We start from the raw sequence: 12,914 nt of genomic DNA on the forward strand, positions 1-12,914 counted from the left end.
ATCCCCTACACCCCTCCCTGTCTCTGTAACTCCCTCCATCCCCTACACCCCTCACTGTCTCTGTAACCCCCTCCATCCCCTACGCCCCTCCCTGTCTCTGTAACCCCTCCATCCCCTACGCCCCTCCCTGTCTCTGTAACCCCTCCATCCCCTGCAATCTTCGCTGTCTCTGTAACTCCCTCCATCCCCTACACCCCTCCCTGTCTAACCCCCTCCATCCCCTACACCCCTCCCTGTCTCTATAACCCCTCCATCCCCTACAAACCTCGCTGACTCTTTAACCCCCTCCATCCCCTACACCCCTCCCTGTCTCTGTAACCCCTCTATCTCCTACTCCCCTCCCTTTCTCTATAACCCCTCCATCCCCCACACCCCTCCCTGTCTCTGTAACCCCCTCCATCCCCTACACCCCTCCCTGTCTCTGTAACCCCCTCCATCCCCTACACCCCTCCCTGTCTCTGTAACCCCCTGCATCCCCTACACCCCTCCCTGTCTCTGTAGCTGCCTCCAGCCGCTACACCCTTTGTGCATCTGTAACCCCTCTGGTCGTGATCTTGTGGACTAGAGGACCATTCATGTTAAGGGAGCGCGGTGCTGGGCCATGGAGGGCTGGTGGGCTGGTTGGCTGGGAGCAGAGCGCTCCACAGCGCGAGCATTGCCGAGGCAAGGGGGAAGCAGAGCAAAGCTAATAAATATCATTTCTTTCTGCTCAGGTTCTTTGTCAGAGCGCCCATGGAGATTTGTCGGGTTTACGAGGGGGGCCTTTAACTGTGGCAAATTTTCTGCCGGACTGGGAACCAGATCGGATTCCTGACAGCGGATGAGACGGGTGCTAGTTCCAGGACATGCATTGGAGGGTTCCAGGAATATGCACCTTCAGTCCTGTACGGTTGGATCTCTGCCCCCACTCCAAAGTTTGGAGCCTGCATACAGACCGAAGTGGCCAGTCGGCCACTTGACATTGTACTGCCCATCTCCTTGCTGCTTGCAGATTTCAGACTGGCCCAACTTACTTCCCATGCCCCTTTTTGCCTTCCCTCATGGTGATCTGGGAATATGCCGAGTTCAGGGCCTGTTCGATGAAGCGGGGACTGCAGCTGCACAGTGATGAAGTGAGTTTTCTGTGAGTCAGCCCCGTTAAGGGGTATCGGCCCAAAACGTCAACTGTCCATTTCTCTCCATATATACCTCCGACACACTGACTTCTTCCAGCATCTCTAGCGTTCCACTCTGGATTTCAGCATCAGCACTCTTTCTCCCTTCTCTCTACTCGCCTCTAACCCCCCACCCCCTCTAACCCCTTCCCCATCCCTTATCCCCCCTTCTCCCCCTCCCCCTTCTCCCCACTTCTCTCCCTCCTCCTTCTCCCCCTTCCCCCCCACTCTCACCCCCCCCCCCGGTATGTGTCCAGTTTTGTCCCCTCTCCCTCTGACGTGAAGCCTGAGTATTGTGCTGGAAATGGAAGATATGCTCCAGAATGCTATTGTGGACTAGAAACCCCAGGAGGATGTATTCCATGGATATGGGAAGCTGGGTCTGGGTCGGAGGAAGGGAACAGAATTTGCCAGAATCCCAAGCAACATCAGCTCCCGACAGCCCTCTCAAACATCCCAGATCGGGAACACCACAAGGACAAGGGGATGGGAGCATGTGTTCCATGCTGTTAGTCTGTGATTTCTTCCTTAAAATGTGTATTTTTTTTAAAGTCCCTTCATGTTAACCCAGCTGGGAATGAAAGGCAGTAATAAACTATTTACACCACAGAGAATACATTTGTCGTTTATGATGGTGTTCTGTGGGTCAGTGAATTAACTCTGCGAGTCCTGGTGCAGGATTCCCTGAAGGTTAATTTGCAGGTTGCATCGGTGCTGGGGAAGGCAAATGCAACGTTAGCATTCATTTCAAGAGGACTAGAAAATAAAAGCAAGGATGCAATTCTGAGGCTTTATAAGGCACTGGCAGACATCCCACCCTGCAAAAACTCGTTTCAGGGAGGTAACACCCCCGACCCCCACAACCCCATATCTTCCCACTCCCGGTCGACCTCCAAGGGTGTGTGTAATACTTTGTTTAGTGATCTTGTCTAATCTGTAAACCAAGTTGAGTACATGCAGAAAATGTGGTGTTAAAATATGTACATATATTATCATGTTTATTCTATTACAACTTTAATCAAGTCTACAGGGAGTTTGGCCTCATCACGTAGAACGTCAATAGAGTAACTCCTTAGCAGCTGGCCAGCTAGTTTAAATAACGTTAGCTATGCTAATGAATGAATGACACCTGTTAAACTCACCTCAACATGTCTTTTACAGTCTTAACCCACAATGGGCAATAGAAAAGTCACTGTTGCAAACAGTGCAGCGAGCAACACCTTCATTATTTTTGAGGTCGACTGTAAAGCCTGCCCACAGAGAAAACTGATAGGTCTACTTAGCACGAAGAGAGACCAATCAGGATGCTCGCTCTCGCTCTCCCTCTCAAAAAAATCGATTTCCGGAATACTGTATATAATTTCGGGGCGTCAAGGAGCCACTATCAACATGCGGGAGACTCCCGGAACTTCTGGGAGAGGTGGGATGGCTGCACTGGTAAGGTCTGACCTGAGGTATTGTGAGCAGTTTTAGGGTCCTTACGTAAGAAAGGATGTGTTGGGATTGGAAAGGGTCCAGAAAAGAATGATCCCAGGAATGAAAGGTTTAATGTATGAGGAGTCTTTGATGCCTCTGGGCCTGCGCTCAGAGGAATGAGAGAAGGATCTCATCGAAACGTAGCAGATATTAAAAGCCTAGGTAGAGTGGACGTGCAGAGGATGTTTCCAACAGTGGGGGAGTGTAGGATCAGAGAGCACAGGCTCAGGGTAAATGGATGTGGATTTATAACAGATGAGAAGTGATTTCTTTATTCAGAGGGTGGTGAATCTGCAGAATTCATTGCCGCAGATGGCTGTGGAGGCCAAGTCTATGGGTATATTGACAAGTTTGTAATCAGTAAGGGTGCCAAAGGTTATGGGGAGAAGTCAGGAGGATGGGGCCGAGAGGGATAATAAGTCAGCCATGATGGAATGGCGGGGCAGACTCGATGGGCTGAATGACCTCATTCTGCTCCCGTGGTCAGTGAACTGACTGGTGCGGAGCTGGAGTCGGAGGGGTGAACTGGGGGAGGGTTTTACTCTCAGAGACGACGCTGCGGTGAGGAGACACAGAACCTCCCTGTGCCTTTCATCATTACTCCGTCTCTAATATCCAAGCCAGATAGCTTAATTGACAACTGTTGTTCCAGCATCACTCGACAAGCCAGCCTAATGGATTCGATTAGCCACCACTCTGTGTAAACTGTGCTTGCCTGATTAAGTCGTGTTTGACAAGGACCGTCCTCTGGGCATGTTTTTCTCTGCAGAACAAACAGTTTGGTGTCAGGAATGAGTTGATGAAGCGACAGTGGGCCAGCTGTCCCTCACTGAAGTGCCCCCACCCCTCTGTGCTGGCGGGACGGGGGCGAGGTTTATTCCGTGAGCAATCAGCCTGCCAAATGACTCTTATCGCCCAGTTGCCCCTGGACTGAGACCCCCCGCCCCCCACACAGCAGAGCGACAAGATGCTGTAAGTGGCGGCTCCCCAGACCCTGTTACCCAGCCCCAGCTCTGTCCGGTTCCCAATACTCCCAGCCGTCGTCTGAAGCTTAGCCAGGCCTGTCCAGGTCAGGGTGGGCCTCCAGCCCCGCTTGCCAGATCTTTCAAGATTCAGCTGGAAATTCAAAGCAAGAAATGCCAAAGTGCTGAGGGAACTCAGCAGGACAGGCAGCATCTACAGAGGGGAATAAAAGGTCGGTGTTTTGGGCCAAGACCTTTCATCAGAGCTGGAAAGGAAGGGGGCAGAATCCAGAATGTGAAGGTGTGCGGAGAGCCATGTAGGGCAAGATTTCCTGGCAGGTATCCATTTTAATCCCTATTCCCATTCCGACATACCAGTCCATGGCCTCCTCTACTGCCACGATGAGGCCAAACTCAAGTTGGAGAAGTAACACCTTGTATACTAAGGCATTTCAAGGTAAGGGAGGAGGTAGTGCTGGGTCTCTTAAAGAGCATTAAGGTGGATAAGTGCCCAGGGCTGATGAGATAAACCCCAGGTATTGAGAGAACCAAGTGAAGAGATTGTGGGGCCTTGACCAATATCTTTCATCCTTTCTTGGCACAGGCGAGGTCCTGGAGGACTGGCAAGTTGCCCCAGTTGTTCCTTTATTGAAGAAGTGAACCAGGAATAATCCTGGAAGCTACAGATCAGTGAGTCTCACATCAGTGGTAGGGAAAGTTATTGAAGAGAATTCTTGCTGATAGGATTTATGAGCATTTGGAAAACCATTGTCTAATTAGGGAGAGTCAGCATGGCTTTGTGTATGACCAACTTGACTGAGTTTTTTTTGACAAGCTGACGAGGGTAGGGCAGTGGATGTGGTCTAAATGGATTTTAGTAAGGTGTTTGACCACGTCCCTCATGGGAGCCTAGTCAGAAGATTAAGATGCATGGAATCCACGGTAAATTGGCCTTTTGGATTCAGAACTGGCTTGCCCATAGAGACAGAAGCTCCATTTTCTAGCTGGGGGTCTGTAATTAGTGTTTTTCTGTAGGGATTTGTGCTGGGACCTCTGCTGTTTGTGCTGTATATAGATAACCAAGATGAAAATGTAGATTAGTAGGTTTGCAGATGATACAAAGATTGGTGGTGTTGTGGGCCGTGTAGAAGACTGACTCAGAATACAACATGATATAGATCAGTTGCAGATATGGGCAGAGAAATGGCAGATGCAGTTTAACCCGGGCAAGTGTGAAGAATTGCACCCTGGTAGGTCAAATGTAAAGAGACAGTACAATGGCAAGACCCTTAACAGTGTCGATGAGCAGAGGGATCTTGGGGTTCAAGTTCACAGCTTCTTGAAAGTGGCTACACAGGTCGACAGGGTGGTTAAGAAGGCATATGGCATAATTGCCTTTATTAATATTGAGTTCAAAAGTCGGGAGGTTATGTTGCAGCCTTATAAAACTCTAGATAGGCCGCATCTGGAGTATTGCATACAGTTCTAGTCACCCCAGAACTATTGCATTCATTAGGAAGGATGTTGAGGCTTTGGAGAGGGTGCAGGAGAGGTTCACGAAGGTGCCGCCTAGTTTAGAGGGCAGGTACTATCGTGAGAAGCTGGATAAACTTGGATTGTTTTCTCTGGAGCGACAGAGGCTGAGAGGAGATCTGATAGAGGTTTATATGATTATGAGAGGCATAGACAGAGTAGACAGATTCAGGGAGTTCCCAGGGTTGAGATGTCTAATACCAGAGGGCATGCATTTAAAGTGAGAGGGGGTAATTTCAAAGGAGATGTGACGGGTAGGATTTTTACACGGAGAGAGGTAGGTGCCTGGATTCCACTGCCTGGAGTGGTGCTGGAGGCAGATACATTCCAGACTTTTCGACCAACACATGAATGTGAGAAAATAGAAGGATACGGACATGGTGTAGGCAGATGCGATTAGTTTATTTAGCCAATTTGATAATGAATTTATTTGGTTCAGCACAACATTGTGGGTCGAAGGGTCTGTTCCTGATCTATGTTCTATTCTGGTCACAAACAAGAGAGAATCTGCAGATACTGGAAATCCAAGCAACACAAAACAAAATGCTGGAGGAACTCAGCATCATCTATCGAAAAGAGTAGTCGACATTTCAGGCCAAGACCCTTCTATTCCACTTGGGTAACCTCGAACCTGATGGCACTAACGTTGTTTCCCAGTCCTATCCTTGTAAATCCCCTCTGCACCCTCCCAGCTTTTTCCAGACTAGGGAGACCAAACCTAGAAGAGTTATGTAGGATCTGTCATTGACTGGGGAGATGTTTGAGCACGATTGAGATCGTTCTCGATTGTAATGGAATGACACAGAGACATGGCAAACACAAACGATCCTGCACACGTGGGAACACGCTGGAGGGACTCAGGCCAGGTGACAGCTATGGAGAGGATAAACAGTCAATGTTTCGGGCTGAGACCCTTCATCGGGACATGGCAAGCTTGCCTTTACTTAGTCGAGGCAGTCGGGAGGTTATGTTGTAGCTTTCTAAGCCTCTGGTTGAGTTTCTTCTGGGGCATTGCATTCAGATCTGGTCGCCCCACCGTGGAGGCTTGGTCGGGAGGAGGGGGTGCAGAAGAGGTTCACCAGGATGCTGCCTGAATTAGAGAGCGTGAAATGTCAGCAGAGGCTGGACAAACTTGGGTTGTTTTTTTTCTCTCTCTCAAGCATCAGAGGCTGACAGGAGACCCGAGAGAAGTTTATAAAATCACGAGAGGCCAAGATCGGGTCAGAATACATGGATAGGGTCGACAGTCAGAATCTTTTCCCCGGGGTAAGAGTGTCCAATACTAGAGGACGTACATTTAAAATGAGAGAGGGAAAGCTTTATTTTACACAGAAAGTAGTGTATGACTGGAACGATAAGCCCCAATGAGGGATCTCAGCCCAAAAACCATCAACTCCTTATTCCCCTCCACAGATGCTGCCTGACTTCTGAGTTTGTCCTGTGTTTTGTGCTGCAGAGAGACGTCACAATGTTGGGAGGTTGGAGATACATGGGGGGGGGAGGGGGGGATTGGTGACGGGAGACGATGCTCGGCAGGTTGGGAGCTGAAGCCTCTGGGTTACTGGTTGCCTGGAGACACCGTTGGATGAGTTATTAACCATAGGTAACGAGGTGCATCAGCTGACACAGCTATCTTCGCCACAACAGCAAGTACACGGACCTGCGACCGGGAAGCGAAAACATAGCCGCTGGAAAACAGGAGCTCATTCCGGGAACGCCGCAACGAGGAGCGGAGGAGTGGTGGGGGAGGGAGGAGAGAGAAACGAGGTGGCGGAGATCGCTGGAAGGCCCCGCGGGGGCAGCCCTCGCTCCTGACCCGTGAGTATGTCTCCGACTGCGTGGCGCTCGGTGTCTGAGAGATGTCCGGCCCTGGCTCCCAGGTGGTCGGCATCTCCAAGGATCAGGTGGTTGAAGGGGGTGAATTCCCTGCTTCCTCTCCAGTCCCGATGCAGGATCTCAGCCTGAGAGATCGACTGTTGATTCCCGTCCATGGATGCTGCCTGACCTGCTGAGCTCCTCCAACATTTTGTGGTCTGTTTTCTGGATTTCCAGCACCTGCAGAATCTCTTGTGTCAATAGTTCAAGGCCCTGGCCTCTCCTTACCTCCCCGATGTCCGCTGTCCACTCCCTCCCCCCCCCCCCCCCCCCACTATCTGCCCAACATCTTCGGGGAATGTTGAGTCAGGGTGTGTGCCACAACCTACTCTACCCCTGACCCCTGACCCCTATCAGAGGGGGAGGGGATGGGAAGTGGGGCAATAATGGGGGGAGGGGCTGAGATAATATGGAGAAGTGGTAGGGGAGAAGGACTTCGCTCTGCTTCCGATGCAAACCCCCCCCCCCCCAAAATTCTGAGATCATTGCACAGTGCAATCCCACCCATCTGTGAGTCACACAAATTTAATGTCCCAGGATTTAGGAGCCCAAGACAGGAGGACAAGACGTTCATTTGTGTAGTGACTCCATTTCTGCTCAGCCATCCCCATCCTTACCCGCTCCCATCCATGTAATCCTCAACACCACTACCTGCCCCTGTAAACCCCATCCATCCATGTCGACCAAATCCACTCCCCGGCCCCTACACCCTTCCCTGTCTCTGTGGTCCTCTCCCCAGTCCCCTACACCCCACCCTGTATCTGTAACCCCCTCCAGCCCCTACACCCCACCCTGTATCTGTAACCCCCTCCAGCCCCCTACACCCCACCCTGTATCTGTAACCCCCTCCAGCACCTACACCCCACCCTGTATCTGTAACCCCCTCCATCCCCTACACCCCTCCCTGTCTCTGTAACCCCCTCCAGCACCTACACCCCCACCCTGTATCTGTAACCCCCTCCATCCCCCTACACCCCTCCCTCTGTAACCCCCTCCCATCCCCCTACACCCCTCCTGTCTCTGTAACCCCCTCCATCCCCTACACCCCTCCCTGTCTCTGTAACCCCCTCCAGCCCCTCTACACCCCACCCTGTATCTGTAACACCCTCTCCAGCACCTACACCCCACCCTGTATCTGTAACCCCCTCCATCCCCTACACCCTCCCTCTGTAACCCCCTCCATCCCCTACACCCCTCCCTGTCTCTGTAACCCCTCCATCCCCTACACCCCTCCCTCTGTAACCCCCTCCATCCCCTACATCCCTCCCTCTGTACCCCCCTCCATCCCCTACACCCCTCCCTCTGTAACCCCCTCCATCCCCTACATCCCTCCCTCTGTAACCCCCTCCATCCCCTACACCCCTCCCTGTCTCTGTAACCCCCTCCAGCCCCTACACCCCACCCTGTATCTGTAACCCCGCCAACCCCTACACCCCTCCCTGTCTCTGTAACCTCCTCCATCCCCTACACCCCTCCCTGTCTCTGTAACCCCCTCCAGCCCCTACACCCCACCCTGTATCTGTAACCCCCTCCAGCACCTACACCCCACCCTGTATCTGTAACCCCCTCCATCCCCTACACCCCTCCCTCTGTAACCCCCTCCATCCCCTACACCCCTCCCTGTCTCTGTAACCCCCTCCAGCCCCTACACCCCACCCTGTATCTGTAACCCCCTGCAGCCCGCCATGTCCTTGTAACATCCCCCATTCTATCTGTAATTCTGGACTTCCAGTACCTGCAGCATCTCTTTGGGGGTCGGGGGGAGAGAGTTGGGGCAGGAACTCCCCATCAACCGGGAACGCTGACTATATGAATCTGAGTCTTTACCCCCTCCCCGCCCTCAGCCTGCTCCCCCACCGAGTGACTGAGCCAGAACTATGACTGCCTGTGGGATTTTCCTGTGCCTATCACCCTCCTGAGTGCACAGCAAGATCCCAGAAGCCTTCCGTAGATGGGAAGGGTGGAGTGGAGGTCAAGCCGCTGCCTTCCCAAGCAGAACACCACCTCACACAGTAAAGTGTTATGAACTCTTCCGCAGAATTTGCTGGAGGAACTCAGCAGGCTAGGCAGCATCCGGTCAATGTTTCGGGCCGAGTCCCTTCATCAGGCCTGGAAAGGAAGGGGAGAAGTCAGATTGAGAAGGTGGGGGGAGGCGAGAAGAAGTAGAAGGTGGTAGGTGATAGGTGAAACCAGGAGGGGGAGGGGTGAAGTAAAGAGCCGGGAAGTTGATTGGTGAAAGAGATACAGGGCTGTAGAAGGGGCGATCTGATAGGAGAAGAAAGAAGGCAGCGGAAGAAATGGAAGGGGAGGAGCACCAGGGGAGGTGATGGGCAGGTAAGGAGATAAGGTGAGAGAGGGAAACAAAAATGGGGAATTGTGAAGAAGAGGAGGGGGCAATTACCTGAAGTTCAAGAAATCGTTTATTTATTCCATCAGTTTGCCCCTACACCACTTCCCTCACTACCATTCAAAGCACCAAATAGTCCTTCCAGGTGAGGCGACACTTCACCCGTGAGTCTGTTGGGGTCACACAGTGTGTCCGGTGTTCCCGGTGTGGCCTCCTGTATAGCGGTGAGACCCGACGTAGGTTGGGACTTCGCCGAGCACTTACGCTCTGTCTGCCACAAAAAACAGGATTTCCTGGTGGCTGTTTATTTCAATCCTACTTCGCATTCCAATTCTGACGTGTCAGTCCATGGCCTCCTCCACTGACAGGATGAGGCCACACTCAGGTTGGAGGAGCAACAACTTGTATTCCATTTGGAAAGCCTCCAAACTGATGGCATGAACATTGATTTCGTGAACTTCTGGAAATTGACACTGTTCCCACCCTCCCTCCCCAACTCTTCACCATTCCCCAAACTTATTTCCCTCTCTCACCTTCCCTCCTTACCTGCTCACCATCTCCCCCTGGAGTTCCTCCTCGTTCCACTTCTTCCGTGGCCTTCTGTCCTCTCCTATCAGATTCTCCCTTCTCCAGCCCTGTATCTCTTTCAGCAGTCAACTTCGCAGTTCCTTACTTCACCCTTCTCCCTCTCCTGACTTCACCTATCACCTGCCACCTTGTACTTTTTCCTCCCCCCCCCCACCTTCATTTTCCGGTTTCTTTCCCCCTTCCTTTCCAATCCTGATGAAGGGTGTTGGCCCAAAACGTTGACCGCTCATTCCCATCCATCGCTGCTGCCTGACCTGCTGAGCTCCTCCAGCACGCGGTGTGTACCTGCAGTATGCCCTGTGCCTGTGAACTTTTCCACATCCAGTCTCCCACCCCGTTGCCCCTTGGGAATCTCTCATCTCCAGTCCAACTTCTCACTTTTACCAAAAGCCAAGCCATCCAACGAGTTGTGGACATGGGAGTACAGACCAAGAGATCGCGGTTGGACTCCCACCTCAGGTGCCGTGTGTGTGTGTGTGTGTGTGTGTGTGTGTGTGGAGTTTGCACATTCTCCCTGTGACCACGTGAGTTTCCTCCGGGTGCTCCAGTTCCCAACAATGTGCAGGGTCGGTGGGTTAATCGGCCACTGCGAATTGCGCCCTCGTATGTCGGTGAGGGGTTAGAATCTGGGGGGAGTTGATGGAAATGTGGGGAAAATAAAATGGGACAGGTGCGTTTGGTTGATGGTCGGCACAGACTGGATGGGCTGAAGGTCCTTATTGCAGCTGAAGCCCTTCCTGACTCTCCATCTCCCCTGAGCAACCCCTCACCACCTGACCTCTGTAAACAGCACCCCCCCACTCTGTCCCAACCAGCAGCGAGACCTAGTGCTTGCTGGGTTAGTCACCTACGCCGGCTTCAATTGCAAATGAAAAATATTCATCCTTTTTTCAAAATTGCTCTATCCCTCTCTATCCGTCTGTCTCTGTGTCTCTCTGTCTCCCTCTCTTTCTTCATCTCTATCTCTCTTCATCTCTATATATCTATCTCTCTCTATCTCTAGCTCTCTCTCTCTATCTCTGTCTCCCTATCTCTCTCTCTCTATCTCTGTCTCTGTCTCTGTCTCTCTATCTCTATCTCTCTCTCTATCTCTATCTCTCTCTCTCTATCTCTATCTCTCTCTATCTGTCTCTATCTCTGTCTCCCTCTCTCTCCATCTCTATCTATCTCTATCTACAGTATCTCTCTATCTCTATCATATCTCCCTCCCTTGGAGGGTCAGACACCCTGAGCCGACAGGCTGGTCCTGGACTTATTTTATAAACTACTGGCATAATTTACATATTACTATTTAACTATTTATGGTTCTATTACTAGTTATTATTTCTATGACTATTACTATTTACTAATAGTAATATGACTATTACTATTTACTAATAGTAATATTACTATTACTATTTCTATTACTATTTATTATTTATGGTGCAACTGTAACAAAAACCAATTACCCCCTGGGATCAATAAAGTATGACTACTACTACTACTACTCTCTCTCCATCTCTATCTACCTCTCTCTCTATCTCTATCTCTCTCTCTCTCTCTCTATGTCTATGTCTATGTCTATGTCTATGTCTATGTCTATGTCTATGTCTATGTCTATGTCTATGTCTATCTATCTCACTACCTCCCCCCAGGATAGGACCACCAACAACCTGCTTTTGATATAATCACTTCACAATTAGCGGCTCTGGAATTCCCTCCCCCTTCCTTTATCATACTCCCTGAAACCTTGACTGAGTTCTCCTAACCTTTATTTTTTAATTTATTTATGGCGTGGAACAGGCCCCTCCAGCCCTTCGACCTGCACCACCCAGCAATCCCCCGTTTCAATCCTGGCCTCATCATGGGACAATTTACAATGACCAAGTAACCTGCCAGGCGTCCTGTGGGAGGAAGCTGGAGCACCGAGAACACATTCATGGTTAGAATGCGCAATCTCCTTCTCGGCTGCAGCGGGATTTGAACCCAAGTCACCTGTACTGCTAAGAGTTGTGCTGACCACTATGTGACCGTGCCGGCCAGTCCCTCTTGGGAAGGGACCCACACTCAGATGCTAAATGCAGCATGTAGCTGTAACAGGTTTCAAACATGCTCTTGTGACACCATGGGGCGGGGGGGTGGAGTTAAAGGAGGATGCCAAGGGTTCTTATCTGCATAATTTTTGCCCCAAATCAATATTTGGGGCAAAAATACAAACAAAATCGCAGATGACGCGAAGGTTGGTGGAGTTGTGGATAGTGTAGAAGGGTGTCATAGGTGACAACGGGACATTGAGCTGAGTGGAGAAGATGGGATTCAATCTGGAGAAGTGAATCACTTTGGAGGGTCAAACGAAGGCATAATACAAGGTTAACGACATAATTCTTAGCAGTGTGGGGGAAAGGAGGGATCATGAGGCCCACGTCCATAGGTCCCTCAAAGTTGCCGTGCAAGTTGTTAGGGTTGTTAAACTGGGCTGTGGTACGTTGGTGTTGATTAGTCAGGGATCGAGTTCAAGAGAGCGAGGTAATGTTGCAGATGTATGACACTCTGGTTAGACCACACTTAGAGTATGGTGTTCAGTTCTGGTCGCCTCACTTTAGGAAGGATGTGGAAGCTTTAGAGAGGATGCAGAGGAGATTCACCAGGATGCTGCCTGGATTAGAGGGCATGTCTGATGAAGAGAGGTTGAGCGAGCCGGGGCTTTTTTCTTTGGAATGAAGGAGGATGACCTGACAGAGGTGTACCAGATGATAAGAGGCATAGATAGAGTGGACAGCCAGTGCTAATATGAGGGGACATGATTTTAAGGTGATTGGAGGAAAGCATAGGGGGATGTCGGAGGTAGGTTTTTTAGTGTTGTGGGTGTGTGGAACACCCTGTCAGGAGTGGTGGTAGAGGCAGATACATTAGGGACATTTAAGAAACTCTTAGATAGGCACATGGATGATGGAAAAATAGAGGGCTATGTGGGAGGGAAGAGTTAAATTGGTCTCGGAG

General features: G+C 50.8%; 1 pseudogene; it reads left to right on the top strand.

Annotated features, from left to right (window-relative positions):
• The first annotated feature begins 400 nt into the window (after positions 1-400).
• The window catches only part of LOC140197885 (P2Y purinoceptor 3-like), a 40,866-nt pseudogene continuing 28,352 nt past the window's right edge, over positions 401-12,914 (top strand).

This window comes from Mobula birostris, chromosome 5, assembly GCF_030028105.1.
Source record: "Mobula birostris isolate sMobBir1 chromosome 5, sMobBir1.hap1, whole genome shotgun sequence".
NCBI lineage: Eukaryota > Metazoa > Chordata > Chondrichthyes > Myliobatiformes > Myliobatidae > Mobula > Mobula birostris.